At 42.7% G+C, this 19,797-nt stretch overlaps 1 protein-coding gene across 2 annotated transcripts in view; it reads left to right on the top strand.

The window, feature by feature from the left end:
• The window catches only part of CERS3 (ceramide synthase 3), a 145,508-nt gene that overhangs the window by 9,707 nt on the left and 116,004 nt on the right, over positions 1 to 19,797 (top strand). For both annotated transcript variants that reach the window (XM_055364227.2, XM_055364225.2), the window contains exon 2: positions 7,943 to 8,205. The gene's annotated coding sequence lies outside the window, so the exon portion shown is untranslated. The remainder of the gene's footprint in view (positions 1 to 7,942; positions 8,206 to 19,797) is intronic.

Genomic DNA, 19,797 nt, shown 5'->3' with positions numbered 1-19,797 from the left:
CCACTTCCCGTGCACATATGAGCATAGGGATATCCCCACTTCACGCGCACATATGAGCATAGGGATATCCTCACTTCCCGTGCACATATGAGCATAGGGATATCCCCACTTCCCTTGCACATATGAGCATAGGGATATCCCCACTTCCCGTGCACATATGGATACTTCTAATCGTGCTTACATATGAGCATAGGGATATCCCCACTTCCCGTGCACATATGAGCATAGGAATATCTCCACTTCCCGTGCACATATGAGCATAGGGATATCCCCACTTCCCTTGCACATATGAGCATAGGGATATCCCCACTTCCCTTGCACATATGAGCATAGGGATATCCCCACTTCCCATGCACATATGGATACTTCTAATCGTGCTTACATATGAGCATAGGGATATCCCCACTTCCCGTGCACATATGAGCATAGGGATATCACCACTTCCCATGCACATGTGAGCATAGGGATATCTCCACTTCCCATGCACATATGAGCATAGGGATATCCCCACTTCCCATGCACATATGGATACTTCTAATCGTGCTTACATATGAGCATAGGGATATCACCACTTCCCATGCACATATGAGCATATGGATATCCCCACTTCCCGTGCACATATGAGCATAGGGATATCTTCACTTCACGTGCACATATGAGCATAGGGATATCCCCACTTCCCGTGCACATATGAGCATAGGGATATCCCCACTTCCCGTGCACATATGAGCATAGGGATATCCCCACTTCCCGTGCACTTATGAGCATAGGGATATCCCCACTTCCCGTGCACATATGAGCATAGGGATATCTCCACTTCACGTGCACATATGAGCATACGAATATCCCCACTTCCCGCGCACATATGAGCATACGGATATCCCCACTTCCCATGCACTTATGAGCATAGGGATATCCCCACTTCCCGTGCACTTATGAGCATAGGGATATCCCCACTTCCCGTGCACATATGAGCATAGGGATATCTCCACTTCACGTGCACATATGAGCATAGGGATATCCCCACTTCCCGCGCACATATGAGCATACGGATATCCCCACTTCCCATGCACTTATGAGCATAGGGATATCCCCACTTCCCGTGCACTTATGAGCATAGGGATATCCCCACTTCCCGTGCACATATGAGCATAGGGATATCTCCACTTCACGTGCACATATGAGCATAGGGATATCCCCACTTCCCGCGCACATATGAGCATACGGATATCCCCACTTCCCATGCACTTATGAGCATAGGGATATCCCCACTTCCCGTGCACATATGAGCATAGGGATATCCCCACTTCCCGTGCACATGTGAGCATAGGGATATCTCCACTTCACGTGCACATATGGATACTTCTAATCGTGCTTACATATGAGCATAGGGATATCCCCACTTCCCGTGCACATATGGATACTTCTAATCATGCTTACATATGAGCATAGGGATATCCCCACTTCATGTGCACATATGGATACTTCTAATTCGTGCTTACATATGAGCATAGGGATATCCCCTCTTCCCGTGCACATATGGATACTTCTTTCTGCACTTGTGTGAACACTTTTGCTCATCCGTGTGAGTGTGTGCTTGTGTCTGTTTTGGCAGTCATGCTATATTTTTATTCTTGACATCCTTAGTTCCTTCAAAACATGTGATGTGCCTGGCGCATAGCATGAACACAATAAATACTGGCTGAATGAGTTAATGACTGAACGCTATGTTCAGAGAACAGTAATGCCTGCAACTTGGAAACTTTACACAATCCTTGTACTCAAAATTTAAGTGGAGAAACTAAGTCTATATGCATAAAATAAAGTCTGTTACAAAGTAACATAAGAATAAAATAAAATTAATTAAATATACTATGGATGCCAAAATCTGAGATAGGTCTCAGTTAATTTAGAAAGTCCATTTTGTCAAAGTTGAGGACACACTTGCATGACACAGCCTCAGGAGGTCCTGAAGACATGTGCCCAAGGTGGTAGGGGCACAGCTTGGTTTTATACAATTTAGGGAGACATGAGACATCAACACATGTAAGATGTACATTGGTTCAGTCTGGAAAGGTGGAACAACCTGAGGTGTAGGTGGGACCATTTAAAGTGCGGAGGGGACTTCCAAGTCATAGGTCGATAAGAGACAAATTTCAGAGTTGTAAAAACATTGAATGAGTTAGTATATTGAAAAGCACTTAGAACAATACCTGGCTCAGAGCAAGCACAGAGTGAATGTTAGCTGTGATTATGATTATGATTATGATTATGATGACTATAATTATTATTAGTATTGTGAAAGGAAAATAAATCTTGGGGCCCCAAAATCACTAAGCTAAAGGGAAAAAGAAACTGGAAATTGCTTAGGGTTTGCCCTAAGCAATTTGAGTTGCATTCTTTTGAGTTTCTGATTAGTCTGTCCAAATGAGGCCATCAGAGGTGCAGTGAGCAGAGGAGTGACTTTGAATAGAATGGGAGGCAGGTTTGCCCTAAGCATTTCCAGTTTCTTTTCCCTTTAGCTTAGTGATTTTTGGGGCCCCAAGATTTATTTTCCTTTGACAATACTAATAATAATTATAGTCATCATAACCATAATCACAGCTAACATTCACACTGTGCTTGCTCTGAGCCAGGTATTGTTCTAAGTGCTTTTCAATATATTAACTCATTCAATGTTTTTACAACTCTGTAAGTATCACTATTATTTTCCTCATTTTGCAGTTGAGAAACCTGAGGACTGAGAGGTTAAGTGACTTGTCTGGAGTCACACAGCTAAAAAGAATAAGGTCACATAGTGAGCACAAAATGGTATTGAGGGTTAGCAATGAACATTTTCTGGAGGAGGCAAGTTGAGTCATGTCCTGTCCCATCACTGACAGCCACACCTGTAGCCAGGGGCTGTATGCACAAATGGCCATTACCCATCTGGCCAGCCCTCAGAGGGGGTGGTGAGCTGAGAGAGACAGTCGTGTTGAGAGCCTGCTCACATGGTGACATGGTCTGGCCTGCATACAGCACTGCAGCCTTCCCAGAGTACATGCTAATTAATTCTAAGACTCCTTTGCATGAAGTTCTCAGTATTGACTAAACTCTTCAAGGGAAAAATCTCCCTATTTCCCAGCAAACTCAGAGTAGAGCTGACCTCCTTCATGACACAGCATACTGACTTCAAGTTTTGAAAGAACCCAGTGGGCCGGGCATGGTGGCTCACGCCTGTAATCACAGCACTTTGGGAGGCCGAGGCTGGTGAATCATGAGGTCAGGAGATTGAGACCATCCTGGCTAACACGGTGAAACCCTGTCTCAACAAAAAATGCAAAAAAATTAGCTGGGGGTGGGTACACGTGCCTGTAATCCCAGCTACTTGGGGGGCTGAGGCAGGAGAACCGCTTCAACCCGGGAGGTGGAGGTTGCAGTGAGCTGAGATTGCGCCACTGCACTCCAGCCTGGGTGACAGAGCGAGACTCAATAAAAAAAAAAAAAAGAAAGAGAGAGAGGGAAGGAAGGAAGGAAGGAAAGAAGGAAAGAAAGAAAAAGAAAGAAAGGAAAGAAAAGAGAAAAGAAAAGAAAAGAACCCAATGAATTGGCCTTCAAAAAGTAACTACCTACTGTGGTAGAGAGGAAGAGACACAATGGCAAATATATAGATACATAAATGTACTCTGTCAGCATCAAGTGTCAACTCTGTGCCAGGAACTGTTCTAACCCCTGGGGATTTAGCACTGAACACGTCAGACGAAAATTCCGTCCTCCTGAAGCTTACGTGGGGGAGAGGCAGATAAGAGACACAGTAAGTTAGAAGGTGACAGGTGACGTGGAGGAAAATGAAGCAGGAGAGGGGCTGGAGTTTGTAGGGAGGGAGGCCCCCAGGTGAGTCTGGATGCAGGAAAGCCGTTGTTCTCCCGACTAATTTGACAGCAGAGGGTCTTCTCCTCAGTTTTCTCACTTTCTCACCAAGTGGCCTCTCAGGTTATCCGGCAAAGAGACTTTCAACCCTGGGCCAGGGTGAGTGTGGAAGCGGAGTGGAGTGGGGAAGGGAAGATGAAGTTCAGGTCCTCTCATCCTATAATCCATGTGGGGATCTAGAGGAATCATTGTGGCAGGGAGGGGAGATGACTTTATGACAATAAGACATAGGCTTCACGTTTGAGCGGGGTAGGTATTGATCCAGGGATATGAAGATGGCTAAGTCATGTCCCTTGAGAATTCCCAGTGTAGTGGGGAACCACTTGTGAAGACATTTGCTTGTTTCATTTTATCCAACAGGAGTTTTTCCACACACTTCTTTAAAGAATGCAGTTTGGTCTTACTCTGTCGCCCAGTCTGGAGTGTGTTGGACCGATTACGGCTCACTGCAACCTTGACTTCCCAGGCTCAGGTGATCCTCCCACCTCAGTCTTCCAAGTAGCTGGGATCACAGCTACCATACCCAGCTATTTTTTTTTTTTTCTTATAGAGACAGGATTTTGCCATGTTGCCCAGTCTGGTCTTGAACTCTTGCATGCAAGCAATCCTCCTGTGTTGGCCTCCCAAAGTGCTGGGATTACAGGCATGAGCCATAGCACCTGGCAGTTTGGTAGCATTTTGACTTAAATTTCTGTCTGTGGACAAACAGCATTTGAAACGTCTATGAAAATGATAAGATAAAACATGAGAAGAAAACAGTTTGTTGATAGTAAAAGCTCAAAAATTTTGCCAGTTAGGTTAAGAACAATAGGGCAAAAACTGTATTTGTTAAGTTTCTCGGAAGGGATTCCTTCCTTTGAGGGAAAAGCCGGTTGATTCTTACATTTTCTTCTCTACGAAATTAGGTTAAGGATAGGCTGAAAGCATAAAATGCAGCTTAGAAGTTGCCTGCTTCCCCTTCTTCCCCATCTACACCCACGCAACTGTGGGACCTCTGCCCTTGGCTAGGAGAGCTTTTGGCACAGTGTCTTGCTGCTGGCGCCCAGACTCAATTTTCCTGCATCCGGCTTACTGTGTTTTCCTCTTCCAGTTCCTAAGTGGCCCTCCAGAACCTTGACAGGGTTTGTCTCTGGTCTACACTGCTCCTATCCCTCTCCCTCCCAATTTACTAGGTGAAAGGCACCCGGTACCCGCTTTGTAATGCACCTCTACTGCTCCCAGCAACACCTCTCCACTGTCATGCTTAATTGTCTACATTTCATTTGTCAGAGGTCCGACGTTCACTTTTTAAAATGCAATGAATCATTAACAGGCTAATAAGTGATTTAATATCTATTAGTGAGGATTCGCAATATAAAACTGATTTAATGTCTCAACTCACTGCTTCCGTTTTCTCATAAAAGGAAATAGCTAAGTACTACCTAGGAGAAATGATGCCCACGTGCATGCATCTTGCTCTTTCCTGTAATGCTTCCTGGGGTTCTATCTTTTCTCTTAGCAATGCAGTGATACATTTATGGTGAGGCACAAGTAAGAAAGAGAAGAAAAAAGGAATCACCTTAGGAATCCTTGAGATAACCATATTTGCTTTTGTTTTCAACTCCACACACAGCCTATTTCCTGCCCTGGGTTATTTTCCTCAGAGGAGCTGTGGAGGAGATGACTAGACTTACACACAGGTCCACAGCTCCCACAAAGTCTTCGCCAGCAAACCCTCCGAGTTCCTCACTCTCATTCCTCTAGCACAAGTTGTGCAACAGCCTCATTTTTACACCTTGCCCCTGAAGAAACGGGGAAGAATTACACCTTGACAGTGACTCAGAAAAGACAGCAGATGCTGGCGGGGTTCTTTTGATTAACAGGAGTTATAGAACTATGTCTAAATAGTTCTGATTTGATTTGAACATTATATTTTATCAACAAATAACATGTGTTTCATTGTAGAAGTAACTAAAACAAAGCATGAAAACATGTGGTTCTACAATGTTGGTTTTTTTGTTTTTTGTTTTTTTGAGACAGGAGTCTCACTCTGTCACCCAGGCTGGAGTGCAGTGGAGTGATCTTGGCTCATTGTAACCTCTGTCTCCTGGGTTCAAGGAATTCTCCTGCCGCAGCCTCCCTAGTGGCTGGGATTACAGGCGCCCACCACCATGCCCAGCTCATTTTTTGTATTTTTAATAGAGATAGGGTTTCACCATGTTGGCCAGGCTGGTCTCAAACTCCTGACCTCAAGGGATCCTCCCACCTCGGCCTCCCAAAGTGCTGCGATTACAGGTGTGAGCCACTGTTCCCAGCCTTGTTCCCCAATATTCTTTTGGCTTGTTTAATTCTGAGAAAAAGAGTCCAAAATAGGGTTCAGGAGCATTCTTTTCCCGAGATATCCCTGGAGTGAAAATGAGTGTTGGATGATCACTATTTTGGGTACTAATTGTTTGACCAGTATTGAACAGCTGAGCTCCAGGGATAGAAAGATATCTAAGGCTTGTCCAGTGAGGATTCCCAAAGTAGTAGGGAAGCAGATAGAAAAATCAGTTAAGTTTTGATAGAGTAGTAGGTGTTGCAATAAAGGTATACCCACAGAACAGAGAGGGCCGAGGCTAGGGAAGCTTGAGCATGATTCAGACTTTCATTAGGCACAGAGGCGAGAGAGCAGCTCATGGCAAGGGCCCAGAAGCTGCCCACTGTTGTGTCTGGAATCCAGTGGGAAAGGGCAAAAGGAAGTCCTGGAGCAGCAGGTTGCGAGCAGGCCATTGTGCCAAGGAGTCTGGTCTTGATCCTATAGGTGGAAGGTGGCTGGTAGAGTTTAATCCGCAGAAGAAAAAGAAATGAGAATGGGAATATGAGTTAGGTGACAATTGGATGAAGATGGACCAGACATAGGAAGCCTCATGTCAGGAAACCAGTTCTGCAGTGGTCTCCTGGCAGAAGATGAGGCAGACCTGAACTGAGCCTACCTCAGTTAGTGGCCAGTCTGCTTTAAATTCAACCCTTCTGCCAGATGGTTTTAAAAATGTATGAGCCCATTACTGAAAAACAGAATGTCTTTGAAGAGAAAGGCAGACCAGGAAGCCCTGAGTGAGAAGCACCCAGTGAAAGGAAGGGCGTTTATCAATCCTCTCTCTTTGAACTAAATTCATTAGTGAAATCTGAGAAACTTTGGAGCTTCAATGAGTTTGAAACTGGTGTTTCCCTTTATCTGCATCTAGTCCATTTTTAATTTGCGGTCATCTATTAGCTGATGAAAAAAGAAAAATGTCTTTCAGCAGTTGAAGACAGCTAATGAGAATCAGGCTCTCAGTGTGGGCGGTACTGCTGATGTTTGGTTTGTGAGTGATACAGGAATCAACTTGTTGAAGCTCTCTACTTGTCAGAGCACCTTTAAATAATCCAAGCCCAGAGTTGTTTCATCTTCAGGCAAGAGAAAGTGAAAATGGCTTCAAAGGTACAAGATCTCAAATAAACACTATAAAATGCATCCACACTTGCCTTTGAAATTGTAGTGGTTCAAGCACACGGAGACAAGCAACAATGTTTATGTCCTGATACTAATGAGCTTGTCTGTCTTTGTCTATGATCATTGTTCTTAGAGACAAACAAATAAAAATGCGAATTATATCTGACTGTTCTAAGAAGAAAAGATTGCCAGACTATTGTATTTTTTGGCAGTTATATGCTTCAAAAAACTGATCGTTTTCTCAATTCCTAGGAAGTGGGCAGAGAAATCACATTCCTGTGGACCAATGCTCCTTAGTGGATGGGTTTTGTGGCATGGTGGTGATTTAGTTAGCAAGAAGCCCTGCCTGTTTTCTGGAGAGTACCATACTTGTCGAACCAGCTCCTAGGACAGTACAGGGTTGTGACTGGTGTTTTGGGGTTCTCTCTGTGCATAAGTCCTTTCCTTTTAATACAAACAGCAAGATCATCCTGTTCAGCAGTTGACAGATGACGGTGTGCACCAAAAGGCAACAACGATGAGGCAATTGACGCATTTGTAACTCAATGTCTCACTGAATTCCAGCTTTCTTTTCTCAAGGTGGTGAAACAGGAAGCAACATCCCATCAGGAAGAACCTGAGGGTGCCATCCAGTAGCTTCGCCTCACGTCACTGACTGCCCTCAGTCAGAAATCTTGACTCGCAACTTTGGAGGGTGGGTCTCTGAAGGAATTTCAGGTCTTACACAGAGATGAGTTGTGCTGCTCTCTGAGGAGAACGAAGCTGGTTGGAACGTTGGAAGCTGCTCTCTGACTACACTTCACAAGCAAGGGGCACCTTTTGTGGACTGACATTTCAGAAAGGTAGGCGCCATCCCATGGATGTGGTTAGTATTTGAGGACTTTCAAAACTAAGGTGGCCGTGATTCCGCGTGTGAGCTTGTGTGTGTATGTGTGCCTGGGTGCGTGACAGAGAGAGGGAGAGGAGACAGAGATTGGGGGAGAGGCGGACAAATGAAGAAATGTTCATTTTTGGTCTGATGTTTGGGAGAAATACAGAAAAGACAGTCTTGGGGCCCTTTGCTTTGTAGAGTTTTGCTTGGAAGTGTTTAGTAGTAGAGGATAAATGTCGAGTCCAAACTTCCACTCCTGACCTGCATTGCTCTCGGGCGAGTTTAAACTGATTCATTGAGGGTTAGGAAGAAAGGTCTGGGCAGTGAAATCACACGTGGCTGAATGCTCAGCATAGCTTGGTTTATCAGGAAAGCCCTGACTCCAGGTGGAATGAAACGGGTCAGCACAGATCTTTGCCAGGTGGCAAAGGCCATTTCAGACCATCCCAGAGTGCCTTAAGCTGAGAACAAGGTGGGACTTGCTCACCCCACAGTGGCAAGCCTTCCTAAGCTGCTTCTGTCTTGAGAGATGTAGTGCTCAGTGTCATGCCAGGAGAAATTAGCTGTTCAGTTCTAAGGCTGCCAGTCTCATGCAGAAAAGTGAAACAAAATCAAACTACTTTTTCTGATCCAAGCAAATGTTTAGCAAGAATGTTCTGTTAAGCATTTTTATTTTTTTGAAACCTTTACACAAAACATGGGAAATAAAGCTTTAGGGCTGACCAGATAATGAATTTTAATTTATTCATTAACCCACAATGTTCAAGTGCCTTCTCTACCATAAGTGAGTGTTTGACTTTAAACTTCACATTTTCATTGCCTTCCCCCCTACAAGCCTTTTGTTTTTCTTAAAAGGGGTTTCCATTTATAATTTCTTCAGTAGAATTTCTGGATAAAGAGACAAGTTATTTAAAGAGAAAATATGTATGTGTTCAAAAAGGTAATAATTATGTGGCCCTCTCATTAACAATATTTCTGCCTTTTTCTAAATATCAATCAAATTGATTTACATAAGTTTGAAGATCATTCTGGGCTAATAATAATCTACATTTACTAAGTCCTTGCTGTGTGTACGTGCATTTTCCCATTTAGGGCTCATGGTACGCCACTTTCAGATGAGGAATTGAGGCTTAGTGAGATTTACAGTGGTACAGTAGGGATGTGAGAAAGCCACAGCTTTATTGCATTTCTGCACACTAAGATATATGATTTCATCTCATTCTCTATTCCCATTCTATTCCATTAACCCCCTACAGGGTCCTTGTGTGGAGGGATTCCTGAAGCTATGATAATATTCAAATACTCGAACTTCATGTCTTATAACAAAAGGCCAAAATCAATCAATCAATCTATCACCTGCTTCTGCTGTTGGGGGAAGGCTTGGTGTGGTGGACAGAACATCAACTAGAAAGACAGATCAAAATTCAAATTCCTGCATCCTGCTTACTAACTGTGACCCTGGCAAGTCACTGAAATTCCTCTTTTATTTTTTTGAGATGGAGTCTTGCTCTGTCACTGAGGCTGGAGTGCAGTGGCATGATCTTGGCTCTCTGAAACCTCTGCCTCCTGGGTTCAAGCGATTCTCGTGCCTCAGCCTCCCAAGTAGCTGGGAGTATAGGCATGTGATACCACACCTAGCTAATTTTTTTGTAGTTTTAGTAGAGATGGGGGTTTCGCCATGTTGGTCAGTCTAGTCTTGATCTCCTGGCCTCAAGTGATCTGCCCACCTCAGCCTCCCAAAGTACTAGGATTCCAGGCATGACCCAACACACCTGGCCTCAGTGCAATTCTTCAAATCTCAGTTTCCTTATTTATAAAATAATTATTATAACATCCATCAAACGAGGTTGTTTATTGTAAGACATAAAAAGGCAGGGTATGTCAAATGCCTTCCATAGGACCTGACAGAGGGTAGGCCCTTGGTAAACAGTATTCATTTCTCCATTTTGCAGTGATTTCTTCATGCTCTTGATATGTTGGATCCTGTTCTAGGATTGGGGGTATCACCAGTGAACAAAGTAGACAAGTCCCTGCCCTCAGGGAGTTGCCTTTCCACTGGTACTTGTTCCTTATATCCTAGTGTACTTCCTTGGGAAATCACTTTGTGATTATCTTTCTTTGTGGAGCTGATCCAGCTTTCAAACAGCCTCTTAAAGTAATGAATGTCCTATGCCAAAAGTCCCCCAAAGCATAGTAAAATCAAGCAAAAAGCAAGAACGTCAGATACTTCTTTTTCAAAAGTATCAGTTTGTTGTGGTAGGCCAGGAAAGTTGTTTTTACACACACACACACACACACACACACACACACACACACACACACACACACACACACACACACACAGAGTTTATGTAGGTTTTCCCTGGCCTCCACACCACAGCAGAAGCACTGCCAGGAGCTGGCAGAGTGCTCATGGGAGGAGGGTGCTGGGCTGGCTCCAAAGGAGCTCCCTCCGCTCACAGAGCACGGAGTGTATCGTGGCAACTGTTCATTTATCTTGGGCCCCAAGCCATCCACACAAGAAGCTTGGACTTTCCAAGCCCTCCCCAACACGAATTTAGGGATGCGATGCAAAGCTTGACCTGCAGATGTACACCTTTATAAGGATGGATTTGGGACAAAAACGATTGACTTATGTTTTGGCAAAAAGCCTGCAGTCAAGTTCATCAAGTAGGCCAGCTGGCATCAAGAATGGTGTTTTGGCAATCTATCTCTATGTTTGAATCTGGAGAAACTGCAGATCATAGCAGAGAGATAGCAGGGGGGAACACAGGGAAGCTCTCTCTGGAATCAGATGCAGGTAGATTCTTCTTTCTCCTGGAAACACCTCAACACACAATACAACGATCGAATTGATCTTATACAGCCCGAGTTTATGGTTTTATTTACTGGATGGACCCAGGATGATTGAAGAAATCCTTGTGCCAACCCTAGACAGACCAGACAGTTGGCAGTATGAAAGAAGGCATTCTAAAGTAGTGGGACTTACTTTCCTAAGTCCTGTGCAACAATCAAGCCCATCATTTTACAGCCATACTGTATGTGCTGCCTTAAGATTTGTCCTTGTAGCTGGAATTTACAATGATGAAAACATAAATGAAGCTAAAAGTCTAATTAAAATAAATAAATTAGGGCTTATGTATAAAAACCCCAATTGGCAAGTGAACGGAGAGATTAAGAATCTTTGACCTTGTAACAAAACTGTAACAGCCACAATTCTCCACAGGGCTTTCTGTTGATGGTGGACAGATGTTCAGTTGTAAATGGGCTCCAGTTAGATCACTTCCAAAGGTTGTTATTATCATAATTTCAAGGCTGAGAATTTCCATTAATAAATAGAAAATAGCTCTGATAAGAAGGAGATTTGGCTTGGATGTCCATGAAACAAATTTTACCTTTCCCAAATATGAGAATTTAAAATTTCTTCATCTGTGAGTATCTTCCTGCTACTTAAATATAAAATTAAAGGGTTCTGGTTATTTATTTTTTTGGCCTACCTGGCCACTGGAAAATCTGTGGAGACCATTTGTGCTGGTGGTGGATTATATGTTTCAATCTAATGGAAAGTTTCCTCTTTATTGTTTTCTGAGTTAAATCTTTAGGAAATACCAGGAAACTAAGATATTTAACCAAAATTCCCAAATCTGTCTGCTCAGGATTGGTAAACACACACTCACATTCATACACGTGTGTATGTGCATAATATGAAAACACAACCAAAAGATGCATACATTTCTCATTAATGGAAAAAGTGTAAAATTCACAGGTAAGGCATATATTTAGGTTATTTGAAGAGGTAAAATATTACATTAAGGAGCTTGAAACCACTTTTACTTACTATATTCAGGTTCTAAGATGAAGTACTTAGTGAAGAAAAATCATATGTGATAATCCATTTAATTCTCTGCTGGGATAAGGTCTATTTGTTTTATTTTGATTTCTTTGCCAGACATATTTTACTGGATAGTCAATAAATACTTGTTGATTAGATTGACCCTGACACAGGCTTAACAATAATCATTTCAAAATTTAAGCAAAAAAATTCTGAAAACATTTTCTTCAATAATGAAGATTACTTGACATCATTTAATAACTAACTTGGCTTCAATTTCTTCCCCTCAAAGTTTGTTTTCTTGTTTGACATATGATTAAAAACTTTAAAAACATACAATATGCTGATGCTGAACAAATGTCAAATTCTGCAGATTAGCAATTTTCATTTGTAATGTTCACATCAGAGGATCATTACTATATTCCACTTTGGGTCAAAGTTACAGGGTTTCATAATGAGCTATTCCTATCCCATTAGCTGTAACTTGCTTTACCTGGCTTGATTCCAACAGAGATCCGCCTTATGTGGAATTCTGGACTATAACTAATTGTGTAAGAGTAAAACTTCAGAGCTTTTCTAGATGATGACTATAAAATCGTATGCAACTTGAATTTTCCTAAGTGATTGTTGTGTAGATTACACTATTGCAGTGATTTTCAAACGTTTTTAACCATTACTGTTAGTAAGAAATACTTTTCAGATCTCAACTTAGGACATATATACGCACACAATTCTGAAATAATAGTTTCATAAAACAATACTTACAGGTATTGATGTTTTCTATTTCATTTCATTACACTCTACAACATTTCTGGTCATAACCAACTAATTAATTTTGTGACCTACTGGTAGTGGTTCTCAATACTGTCTGAAAATTAAAATCAACTAGGGAACAATAGACCAATGGAATGGACTAAGATGCTAGAAAAAAAACCTCCACAAATTTGGACCTTTGATTTATGACAACATTGGCACTACAGGAAAGGACAGACATTTGAATGTCCATGTACAAATAAATGAGTCTTGATTCTCATCTTAAAATTCATACAGCTCTAAGTATTAATCTAGATGTGACAGGTAAAACAATATAACTTCTAGATCTTCACTGTCCAATATGGCAGTTGCTAGCCACATGTGGCTATTGAGTACCTGAAATACTAGAAAATTTAAAATTACATATGTTATTCCCAGTTTTCTTCCTACTGAACAGCATTGTTCTAGATGACAAAACAGAATATACGTATGACCTTGGGTACACAGTGATTTCTTTTTTTTTTTTTTTTTTTTTTTGAGATGGAGTCTTGCTCTGTTGCCCAGGCTGGAGTGCAGTGGTGCAATCTCCACTCACTGCAAGCTCCGCCTCCTAGGTTCATGCCATTCTCCTGCCTCAGCCTCCCAAGGAGCTAGGACTACAGGCGCCCACCACCATGCCTGGCTAATTTTTTGTATTTCTAGTAGAGACAGGGTTTCACCGTGTTAGCCAGGATGGTTGCAATCTCCTGACCTTGTGATTTGCTCGCCTCAGCCTCCCAAAGTGCTGGGATTATAGGTGTGAGCCACTACACTTGGCGATTTCTTAAACAAGATACAATAAGTACTAACATGATGAAAAAGATCTATAAATTGGTTATGTTAAAAATAAGAACTTCTGTTTCTCAAAGCATACCACTAAAAGAGTAAAAGACAAACTGCAGGAGAGGAGACATTTACCATGCAAATAACATGTAAGGAGTCATGCATATAACATGACTTGTTATGCATGTAACAAACAAGGAGTCCTATCCAAAACAGAAACAAGGCAATTTTGAAAGATAGACCACCACAACAGAAAAATGGGCAAGAGGTTTGAACAGGTACTTCACAGAAAAACATATTCAGACAGCCAAGAAACTTGAAACATACTCAACCTTGTTAGCTTTCTGGGGAATGCAGATTAAAACTGCAATGAAGTACCACTACACAACCACCAGAAAGGTGAAAATTTAAAAGACAGACAATAGAAATTTTGGCAAGGATATTAAACCACTGGAACTCTCATACATCACTGGGAGGAGTGTAACATAGTCACAACAGCTTTGAAAAACTGTTCAGCAATATCTGTTAAACTGAATATACATATGCCTTATGACCTGGCGTTTCCACTCCCAGGTATATGTTCTACAGAAATGCATTCACATATTTACCTAAAGCATGTTCAAGAATGTTCATAAATGGCACCTTTAAGTGTTATAATCCCAAACTCAAAACAACCCGTATTTCCATCGACAACAGAATGGGAACACAGATCATGATATAGTGATATAGTCATGGGATGGAATATTAAAAGTCAATGAAAATGAGTTCGCTACTGTTACATGCAACAACATAGATGCATCTCAGTCCTAAAAGTTGAGTGAAAGAATCCAGATGCCAAGGAATGTGCTCAAAACAATCATATTTACATAAAGTTCAAGAACAGGCAACATGGATCCATGGTGGTGACAGGGAGAGGCATGAAGAGTCTGGGGTGCTGGTCATATTCTTTTGTGCTTTGTTTCTTTACCATCTGTATGTTATACTTCAATAATTATATTACAGTAACAATACAGCAGTGACAATACTGATACCAGGACTGCACCTTCAGAGATCTCGGTTTAGTTGATATGGTTAGGTAGAAAGCATGGTCTAAAAATATCTCCCAAGGAATTCACATGTAGAACCAGGGTTGGGAACCAGTGCACTAATGGTTCACAACTGGTCCTTTGAAAACCCATGTGCTATGACAAACTGTAATTGTTATACCAGGCTGTGCTAGGCCCTTATTATCTCTGCTCAAGTTACACTGACTTGAAGCATAATTCATATTGAGAAATGTTAGCAACATAAGGAGTCACAAAGTTAACTGCCCTAGAAAGCCGGTCAGGTGCCTGAAAACAGTTGGCCAGGTTGGTAAGCGTGTGTTCCATTTAAGGCCTGTGGCTCCAGTGATTCTTGCCAGTCTTCTGAGTTTCTGAGTGAAGCTGCAAATCTGGATTTCTATGTGCAAATTCTTGAATTTTCAGTGTTGGCTCAAATTGTTTTAAAGCCCCATGCACCAGTCCAAACTGATTGGCAGGCCCAAATTTGCCAGCACCAAGCTCTCCCATTGGTTTGAAACTCTGACTTAAGTTTTAGACCTATTATAGAAGGACGCTTATGGGCACAGTTGTGTAATATATTAATTATGTTTCTCTTTTTCTGCTTCTTCAGGGATGTTGTGAAACAAAAGCTGACATTTATATATATATATACATATATACAGTATTTGAGTTCCTCAGTAGAAAGCTATCATATATACTCATGTAATTATCTTTATTTTATTTTATTTTACCTCTACTGTGTTTTCTTAACTATAATTTTGGGAAATTAACATCTGTGACTCAGAAGTTGATTATCTGGCATTGTTTTGCATATTCTGGGGACAAGTGGAGTTTGGGCAAAGCCAGTACCATGCTATTCTCTATGAAATACTATAGATTTGTATTCTTTCCTTTTGAAAGCGGAGATGCAGGAGAAAGCTTCATGTGACAGCAGCAGGTAGCAAAGAGCCATCATGGGGTGGCATTTGCTGTCTGTGCTCTGGTCTTCCACCCCCATAATACCTGCTGTTCTGATGGGAAGGAAGGAATTGCTGGCTGTGCTGGGCAGGTCTCTAGCTTCCAGCGTCTTACCTGTAAGGAGAAACTTTCAAAACCACATTCCTTCAAAATCATAAAATATGACCCCAAATGATAAAAAATCATCATTTGTATGAGGAAGAGTCATTCATGAAGCATGTTCGCAAATATTGACTTGATGAAAGGCAACGTCAGGTAACGTAGAGGGGAGGAGTTGCACTTTTACCGTTAATGCCTAAATTTGAGTCTGGCTCTGTATCACCTTGAGCAGTCACTTTATCTCTCTAAACTTCATTGTTCACCTGCAAATTGGAAGCATGCATAATTATTATTGTTGTAAGGATTCAATGAGTGTGGGTGCAACATTGTAAGCTGTGGTATGTACAGTTGTTCATTATAATTTTAATCATCTCATTTACTTTTTGTAACGGTCTGTGAAAAGCTGGTGTTATTATTCCCAGTTTTGACCTGCAAGAACCAGATATTCATGCTGCTGGATGCCTGATCCCAGGTCTGTGCTCTCCCTGCACCAGCCGTGCTTGCTCACACAGAGCTTCCCCTCCTCCCCACCCTGCCCACTCCTAGTGGGACAGTGGAGGGCTCAGCCAGAAGGGGCTCCCATCCAAGGCAACACTCTGCCTTGGGCCTGTCATTTTCTACACCTTACCAAAAGTTTTGCTAAACAGCAAAGGCAGTTTATCACACATGTATTTTCCCAGCCTGCTTTTTAGTGAAGGTGACAGTGGTGAAGACGTAGCCTACTGGGAGGAAGAGAAGGAGGAAGCATTATAAGCCACAGAGTGAAGAAATACTTCCTGCTCACAAAGAAAGTGCTCGCTGTGAGAAGGAGCAGTTCAGCGGGGCCTTCAGGAGTCACATGAGGACTTCTGTCTTGGTCATGCTACCAGCCCCTCTGGTGGCTACACAGCCCGAACAGATCTTTGGCTTCCAGAATTCACAGGACTTCTGGAGGTTCAGACCTATCCCAAGGCCCTGTGGACAGGCCTACCCCTAACATTTGCAGGACACAGGGCAAGAATACAAATGGAGGCACCAGCCCTCAGCTGGGCCCGGTCTTTCCTCCCAGCCTCACTTATGTCCTGCTCTGCTAGGAGCCTGATGTGCATGTGTGTGGCCACTGCATGCTACGTCCCCTGCCTTCCCCTCCCCAAGTCTTCTTTGGGCCTTCTCCAGGCCTAGCATTATACTGTGCTGTCACTTTTAAGAGGACAGACCTAGAAAGGGGCCCATGCAGGTCCTGGAAGTGGGCTCAGAGCTGCTCAGGCAGGGAATTCTAGGATCCTTGATCACCTAGCAAGTCTGGAAAGGGGGCATGGATGTGGGTGTACATGTCTCCTTGAACCCATGGACTCCTCACCCAAGGGAGAAGTGAGGCCGGAGGAGGGCCAAAGGGCTTTTAAATTAAAGCCAGATGTAAGGGTGGGGCTGCTCCTGAGGATCAAGCACAGTGTCCTGCTACACAGTTGGCACTTAATCATACCTTTGACTGTTGTGTGACAGAGGGACAAAGGCTGAGCAATTTCAGAATTGCTGTGGAATATCTAAGTATTGCTCTTCTTCCACCTCCATGCTCCATAAACATCGACCTAGCAGCATGGCAAAGGTTGGAGTGGCTGGGATTTCATAAGATGGCAGATGAGTGACATTCCCAACCTTGTGTACTAGCAGGAAGAGCAATTTACTGAGAAACAGCTTCACTGGGCAGGGAAGAGAAACAATCCAAGGCTCTCCCTCTCCCCAAACAAGAGGACATCACTGGGGCTCAGATGGGTGGTGTCTCCTGGTATATTTTTAGAATCCATGTAGGTTTAGTGTCTTTCGTATGTATGTTCCAGGGAGTAGCTGGTATATTTGAAGCTGAATATCATGTGACCTTTCCGTTCACTTTTTTTTCAGAACATTTCTTTCCTTTAGAGCAACCTAAAGACATCTATATTTAAATTTCATGAACATGAATAACATCGAGGAACTCTGAATCCCCTCACACAGCACCCGGAGCTGCTGCTGGAAGGTGGGGATGGGAGTGAAGGGGGTCAGAGTGGTCACTTCAACTCCAAGTCCACCTCCATCACTGTCTCATCTCCAGGGTTCTCCTCCACAAAATGTGGACGTGTGATTCACAGTAGCACTTTGGCCAAGTATACTTTTTGGCGGATTGTTTTTTTTTTTTTTTTTTGAGATGGAGTCTCTCTCTGTCGCCCAGGCTGGAGTACAGTGATGCGATCTCAGCTCACTGCAACCTCCGCCTTCCGGGTTCAAGCGATTCTCCTGCCTCAGCATCCTGAGTAGCTGGGATCACAGATGCGCACCACCACGCCCAGCTAATTTTGTATTTTTAGTAGAGATGGTTTCACCATGTTGGTCAGGCTGGTCTCGTACTCCTGACCTGGTGATCTGCCCGCCTCGGCCTCCCAAAGTGCTGGGATTACAGGCATGAGCCACCACGCCCAGCCAGGTGGAATTTTTTAAAATAAAATATCCAATAAGTCTTACAGAAAGCATTTTAAAAAGAAGGCTTAGGAACACACTGACCCCAAATGAAGATCAACAGAGCAGAATCAGAAGACCACATTGGCACATGTTTGATCCCCCAGGGAAAAGGAGCTGATAATGTGCCTGGTGTGGTGTCGAGCTAGGAAATCCTGTGTATGTTAGCACAGTATCGTCTCACATTCATACCAGCTGATTTTCACTAATAGGCAGAGAGATGACGTGAAAATTGTGTAAATGCATATTGACAGAAATTTAAGGATACTCCTTTGAAAGAATGTGTATTTGAAAAGTCTGGAAATTTTTATTTTTAAATAATATGTTACATTTTCAAACAATATGCCCAAGACTTTTTCTGCCAGACATCTTTGCAAGTGAAGTATCCCTAAATTCAGTCACAGATTTAATCATTAATCAAAAAAATTGAATAAATGAAATTTATTCTCTAATGTTCCAGGCACTGCAGATATCCTGTATGAGCCATGCTCTCTCTCTCTCTCTCTCTCTCTCTCTCTCTCTCTCTCCCTCTCTCTCTCTCTCTGTCCTTCTCTCTCTCTGTGTCCCTGTCTCTCTCTCTCACTCTCTGTGTGTGTCTCTCTCTGTCTCTTTCTCTTTGTCCCTCTCTCTGTCTCTCAGTCACTCTGTGTTTGTCTTTGTCTATCTCTCTGTCTCTGTCACCCCCTATCTATTTAAAATCGGGGTGTTATACATTTTTTTCTTTAAGAGGATTCTTGCATTAGACAGGGCTAGACAGAAAAGACTAGCCTTTTTCCAGTATGAGGTCTTACGATTTATTTTCTCTTGGTGAGTAGTTAGCAAGGGCTGGTGATCACTGACAGAGGGAGCAGCTGCTCTGGCCAGGGAGATGAATGACCCATCCCCATTTGCTCAAGGTAGAAAACAGTAACTATTCCAACAGGTGCCTAATCCCCCAGCCCAATGCCATTGGCCCTTGGCCAGAGATATTGCTCTAACTTTTCTTGTGATTTCGGAGTCTGAAAAGAAAGCAGTTGAGACTGTATTTGGGGATGTTTTTCTGCACTCCACCATTTCCCTGCCTCTCCTGTAAGCGCTCACACCCACTGCACCCCACCCTCCTCCAAGAACTAGGATCTTTGTCATCTTGTTCTTTTCCAAGGGGTACTTTATCTTGCGGGGGCTGTAGGCTGTACAACAGGAAACCCTGCCTGCAAACATTACATAACAAACACATATTTTAAAATATTAAAATTTGGAGCTTGCTTCATCAGTGTACCTTAGTAACCCCAAATCCTTTCCTAAAAGTGACCCAGCTTCCTCTTTATCTGTGGGCAAGAGACAGATGTTCCAAATTCCTTCTTGATCAAGGTCCTACTCTTTTTCATAAAATGATTCCTTTGGTGGCACTGCCCAAGCAAGTTTCATGAGGTAAGAAATCCTGCTGTCACTGAGGAAATCACCCCGCAAAAGACACTATCTCTCAGAAAAGCCACTCCCCCACCAACACTTGGTCAGGGTGACCTAAACCCTGATCAGGGTATTGTAGGAAATGAGGGACTGCTGGCTGGCCATCGTACCACTTGGAGGCACAGTGCCATCAATGAGG

This window comes from Gorilla gorilla, chromosome 16 (genome assembly GCF_029281585.2).
Source record: "Gorilla gorilla gorilla isolate KB3781 chromosome 16, NHGRI_mGorGor1-v2.1_pri, whole genome shotgun sequence".
Lineage (NCBI taxonomy): Eukaryota > Metazoa > Chordata > Mammalia > Primates > Hominidae > Gorilla > Gorilla gorilla.
This window is presented reverse-complemented; position numbering and strand designations above follow the sequence as displayed.